The 6000-nt window shown below is 51.0% G+C and overlaps 1 protein-coding gene across 4 annotated transcripts in view; it reads right to left on the reverse strand.

The window, feature by feature from the left end:
• The window catches only part of DICER1 (dicer 1, ribonuclease III), a 73030-nt gene extending 67478 nt beyond the window's left edge, over positions 1 to 5552 (reverse strand). For 3 of the 4 annotated variants that reach the window (XM_046007667.1, XM_046007664.1, XM_046007665.1), the window contains exon 1: positions 4336 to 5552. The gene's annotated coding sequence lies outside the window, so the exon portion shown is untranslated. The remainder of the gene's footprint in view (positions 1 to 4335) is intronic. The other variant, XM_046007666.1, reaches the window with a different exon arrangement.
• Between the last annotated feature and the right edge of the window lie 448 nt (positions 5553 to 6000).

Here is a 6000-nt window from a genome sequence, read left to right on the forward strand (position 1 = left end):
TAACTGGCTCTATGGAATCAAATTACCACAACGAAGCACACCTGTATTACTAAAGCTTTTCTATTACGCCTGAAGCTTGTTATCCACTGTCTCTAAAATGGCAGGCGATAAATGTTTCCCTATCGTTTGTAAAATGTAAAACATTTTCTCATATATTGTTAATATCGTTTTATGCAAGAATCCAAACAATTAACTACTCTTCGTACAAGAGAAAAGTCTGCTTCTCTTGGTATACTTCCTCTCATTAATCACTGCCAACTATAATTAGTCCTGTTTCCTCTTTTGCTCTAACAAAAATTTTAAAAAGAAAAAAAAAAACCCTTTAGTTACACACAGATGCTGAGCCATCCTTGCCGTAAGCCTCTCTTCTAATTCCCTCCAGCAACTTCCATTCTCTACCCCTCAACCTCCACCATTCCTTCCAGTCTTCTCAAACCTGTCTGTCATTGAAAGACAATCTCAAATCCTTTCTCAAGCAGACAAAGTATAAAGTAATACACAGTTGTCTCCACATCGCTGTACTAATCCTAGAATCGCTTTCACAGAAATTAGTTGCAACTAAAAACCACCCTGGGTCATGCAAAAGATTTGGTGAACATCAAAGAATCAGAAAATAAGGACTAAAAGATCCACCTCACAGGCTAAGCGGGTAGACTCCCAAAGAGATATGGTGCCTCCCAAGATCCTGGTCTACTTTGGCAAATCCTAAGTGCATAACGACAGAAAAAAATATTACAAAGAAACCTGCGAATACGAGCTAGTAGTTTAATACATATTCGTCCCCTGGGGTTCCTGAACAAAGTAAATTCCTGAATGTCCAAAAAGCAGAGCGCACAAAGTGAACAAGATAAACCGCTTGGCTTCAACTTAGTATTGAAGCAAGTTAAACACGTGCCTTCCCATTCTCCTCCTCTAGCACCCACCGGAGCGCAACGGAGGCCCAGATGAAGCAACACAACGACCTCAGTTACCTGAACATCCACTGGCCAGTGGTAGGAAGCAAGATCATAAAAATGAGCAAATCCTGGGCCTCTAGGAGATTAAAGTCTTTTATTAACACAGAGGAATTATTTACAGGATAGTATCACTGCCTGGAACAACCCTCAGAAAACTCACAGTGCAATAAATTCTGAATTTTTTGTGTGTTTTGATGAACGAGAAACAGTCTGACCACTTCCAAGTTTATACCCAAAAGAAGTGAAAGCAGGGGCTCAGAGACCTATACATCTATGTTCAGAGCAGCGTTATTCACGAAGCCCAAGGGCAAAAGCAACTCAAGTGTCCATTCACGGCAAAACAGGTGAACAAAGTGTGTGTGTGTGTGTGTGTGTGTGTGTGTGTGTGTGTGTGTGTGTGTGTGTGTGTGTGTGTGTGGTGTACTGAATATTATTCAGGCTTAAAGAAGGAAGTGATAACATAAGCTACAACATGAATGATCCCTGATGACCATGGTAGGTGAAATAAACCAGTCACGAAAGGACAAATACTATATGACTCCAACAATACGAGGTTCCTAGAGCAGTCAGATCCACAGAGACAGAAGAATGGGGGTGCCCCGGTCTGAGATGGGTGGAATGGGGAGTTAGTGTTTAACGCGGACAGAGTTCACCCTGAAGATGAACGAAAAGTTGTGAAGATGGATGGCGGTGACGGTCACAAAACAACATGCACATACTTAATGGCACTGAACTGCACACTTAAGAACGGTTAAAATGGTAAATTTTGTGCTGCATACTTGACCACAACAAAGGGGGAAAAATCTAAATTATTAATCAGATAATCGGAGGTCACCTGAATATTTAGAGTTTCTTTGTTTCAACAGATACTAAGGACTCACCTGCATTTATGCAGGTTTTCCTCCTAAAATCCACTTGGCACAACAATGCAGTTCAATGCAATACAGAGGGTCCACAGAGGCCCCTGAAATCAAACCATGACCGAATCCTGACTGCCACTTCCAGGTTCCTAACTCGGGTCAATAACCTGAGTCTTCGTTTCCTTACATGTAAAATAAGGACAATACTGAGTTGGCCTCAGGGTCACAGCGAGGATTAAAGGAGAATGTATACAAAAGCAACGGAAACATCTTGGTACATAATTAAGGGGGCACTTTTCATTAATGAATGTGTCCCTTCTTTCCTTTGCCACAAGGAATGACCACAGGATGTGAAGGTCACAAGTGAGAGAACCTCTGTGGAACACCTGCTTTCTCAAATGAAGCCAGCTTCTCTCACTTGCCAGACAGTGGCAGGGAGTAAATCATCTCAATGCCATAAACGTCATTCTCCCTAGAAGGCAGCACTACGCCAAAAGAGCTACCAGCTATGAAACACCACAAAATCGCTATCAAATAAGAATCACGGGGCGCCTGGGTGGCTCCGTGGGTTAAAGCCTCTGCCTTTCGCTCAGTTCATGATCCCAGGATCCTGGGATCGAGCCCCACCTCGGGCTCTCTGCTTGGCGGGGCGCCTGCTTCCTCCTCTCTCTCTCTCTCTGCCTGCCTCTCTCCCTACTTGTGATCTCTATCTGTCAAATAAATAAATAAAATCTTAAAAAAAAAGAATCACGACTCCATCGAAAGACAATGTCGTCTACAACCAAGACAAGAAAACTTAGCAATGGCCAAACCTCGCTGTATGACTCATACAAGAGCCACAGGCAAAATACAGGAGACGGTCTTAACCTTCAACGACAAGATGACAGCATAAACCGAAAATCATGGCGAGAAAAGATGATCTTTTCTCCCCAAATTAAACGAATATATCTTTTCTTAGAACTGCATGTTGAGGCCATGAATACATCCATTAACCCACGTTACCATTTAAATGTCCACAATGACCATTTTAAAGATAGTCTTTATAGTATTTCTAATCTGTAAACAGAGTAAGTTTGACATGGTCTAAAATTATATGCGTGTGTGTGTGTGTGTGTGTGTGTGTGTCGTACGCTCCAAAGAATACACATGTACCACAGGCAGTAGCCGGCTCTGAAGACAACACTCAGCCAAATAAACTGATTATTCCAGAGCCTAGATACTAATAATAATCCCGAAAATATTAATAGGGCTAAAATCACTATTCCCTACAGCCTCATTCAGAATCCTGGACCACCATCTACCCTCTAATATAAAGTTCTGGAGCTCTTGGTTAAGACGTGCTCTTACTTAGGAAATTTAACGTTTACAGCAATACATGTTCAACTGAGCGAACCTGTTTCTGAAAGCACATTTTAAAATATACATTTTCCAAGTTACTTAAGTCCTCGCTCCTGCCCTTTTCCAATCACTGAGTGTGCTGCAACTTGAAAAGCAAGCAACGGAAGACAACTGAAAATCGGGATTGTAAAGATTGAGAAATTCAAAGCCAGAAGCACCTCCAAGCAGCACAGACTTCAAAGTAATTACCCTTTCATAAGACGAATGCTTTTCAAGTGTGATAGTTCTAAGAATGCTTAGACTTTTCCTATGTTCGGTAACGTGTTGCGGAAAGAATGACTTCCTTCACACTGAACACTGTAGAGCGCGGGGCTCCCCACTCATCCCTGTTTTTACAAATCTCCATGCTATTAGAGATACGTTACGTGGTTTTGTTAAGCTCGGCTGCAGGCAAAGCCTTCGGGGCAGGTCGGCTTTTCTAGACAATCCACATAAATCTAATGTGCTAACCTAAAACATACACTCACTTTCCGAAGATTAAAAACCCTCCAGAAAGGCTCCTCTGCAGGGTTCCGGCGTTCTGGCAACAAAAACACCGGAGGGGAGGGGCGAAAAGATGGCCTCGGCCACCCGCCCCGGGGGACCCAGAGCTGGTCACCTGCCAGTAAACACGAACAATCCTCCCCGGGCGGGACCCGAAGACTCGTGCTTCCCTGCCAGCCCCGACAGCCGGCCTTCCTGCCCTCCGAGGAGGCCCCGCGCGGGGGGGTCCCCGCCGCCGCCGGTCCCGAGGATGCTCCCGGGACGCCGCCGCGGGGCCCGCACCGCTCCCGCGTGCCTAACCGGACCTGTCAAAGCCTGCTCTCCTCCGACCCGGCCGGCGGCAGGCCCGGCTCCATGCCCGCTGCGGACGCGCCCGCGGCCCCGGCCACCGCACCGAGTCTCCCGAGGCGCCGACTCCGGAGTGGCGCCGCGGTCGGGGCAGCGCGGAGCCCGGCGCGGGGGCAGCCCGGCACGCAGGCCGCGCCGCCGGGGACCAGGCGAGGCGGCGCCATCTGGCCGCGCCGGCTCCCCTCCCCGGCGGGTCCGGGCCCGGGCGCCCACGCGGGCCTCGGCGCGGGGGCCGGGCGGAGCCGCTCCCCGCCCCGCACACAAAGCGGCTCCGCGGGAGCCCGCCTCACCTGCAGCACGGGGCGCCGCGAGCCTTCGAGAACCATCGGACCCCGCTCCGGCGCGCGCGTCACAGCCCAGGCCTCCCGATGCCGCCTGGCGCCGCCGCCGCCGCCGCCATTTCCTCCCGCTCGCCGTCGCCTCGTCCCCGCTGTCAGGTTACTCCATTCACCTGGGCCTGCAGCCGCCTGCGCCGCGCCGCGCCTCCGCCTCGACCCCTCCCGCCGGCGCCTGCGGAGACTGCGCAGAGCCCGGCTCGCCCGCAGCCCGCGCACGGCCCGCGGCAACGGCGCACCGCCGCTTGGAGAATCCCACCGGCGCCCGCGCCGCCCCCTCCGCGCCCCTACGCTCCGCTTGCCCTGCTCGCCCCGCGCCGGCATGAGAGCGAGCCTGTGATTGGACAGAGTGCGGCGGTGAAAGGTTAATCCTGGCCCCGCAGCCACTCAGGAGCCGGGAGACAGCGGACGCGGGAGGCGGAAGCCAGGCGGCGTTTGCGGCCCAGCGCCGGGAGTGGGCCGGGGCGTTCCGCCGCCAGTGGCCAGGCGCTCCCGGGTCCGCGCGCCGAGACTGCGAGCGCTCGCCGGGTTTGGCAGTACCCCCCGGCTCTCAGAATTCGTTCCCTCCATTGTTGCCCCTCCGGCTCCCACCGCCCCCCAAACGTGGCCCTTCCCCACGGCCGGAATTGTTCTCCGGAGGCTCAGCGCTCCTCTTACCACCGCCTCCCCCTTTCTAAAGGGCCTCCCCCACTCGCCTGCTTCTCCCCGGCGGTGGTGGTGCACGACCCTCCACAGTTGGGGAGACAACAGACCCCACCCCACCCCCGCCCCGGAACTGGGATAACCGGATAATGGGATGGAGACGGCAGCCCCGCTTATGTAAATTACTCATTTGCATAGGTCGCAACCCTCTGCCAAACCTCGTGGCTGTGAATTAAAGTATGGGTGGAGGTCAAGTACGTGATTGGCTTAAAGGGAATCCTATGAATTCATCCCAAAATGTAGGCATCCCCGGCAGAGCACTCCCGGTGAAAGACCAGTGCGCTCCAGAGGAGGTACGGTGACCGACACCCTGCTCCGGATCTTGGGCGGCAGCCCTTAGCGCCTACTACGTGCCCGAGACACGGTTCTCTGCAGCAGCCACCAGCCCCATGCCGCTACTAAGTTGGCTAGTCCCCATTGAGATGTGCTGGTTGGAACCCAGATGTATGCGTTCTTTAAAAAAAAAAAAAATGTAAGACATGACACTGATCATGTATTGATGCAAATTGAAGTGGTAATATTTTTATATGTTGGAATAAACATTAGTTTCACTTGTTTCTTTTTCTTTTTCTTTTTCGAATGTGGAAAGCTGAAGACTTTTAATGTCTTGTGTGGCCCACGTTCTACTGCGGTTGGACGGGCTGCTCTAGGGCTCATAGACCTGTGATTACAGGCCTGTGATATTAATACGGACCCTGCGAGGTGGGCGTGGTAACTGCCCCGGTTTTAACAGCTGAAGAAACTGACAAACCTCCAGCCCGTAAGCAGCTAAAAAGTGAACAACTGAGATTAGAATCCCAGGTCGTCTAGCTTTGGGATTGGTGGGCTGTGAGTCACTACCGTGCTCCAATCTTGATCATCTGTCTACCTTAAATTCGCTTGAAGTTTCCCCTGAACGTAGAATGCTCATGGGCAACG

Source organism: Meles meles, chromosome 6, assembly GCF_922984935.1.
Source record: "Meles meles chromosome 6, mMelMel3.1 paternal haplotype, whole genome shotgun sequence".
Lineage (NCBI taxonomy): Eukaryota > Metazoa > Chordata > Mammalia > Carnivora > Mustelidae > Meles > Meles meles.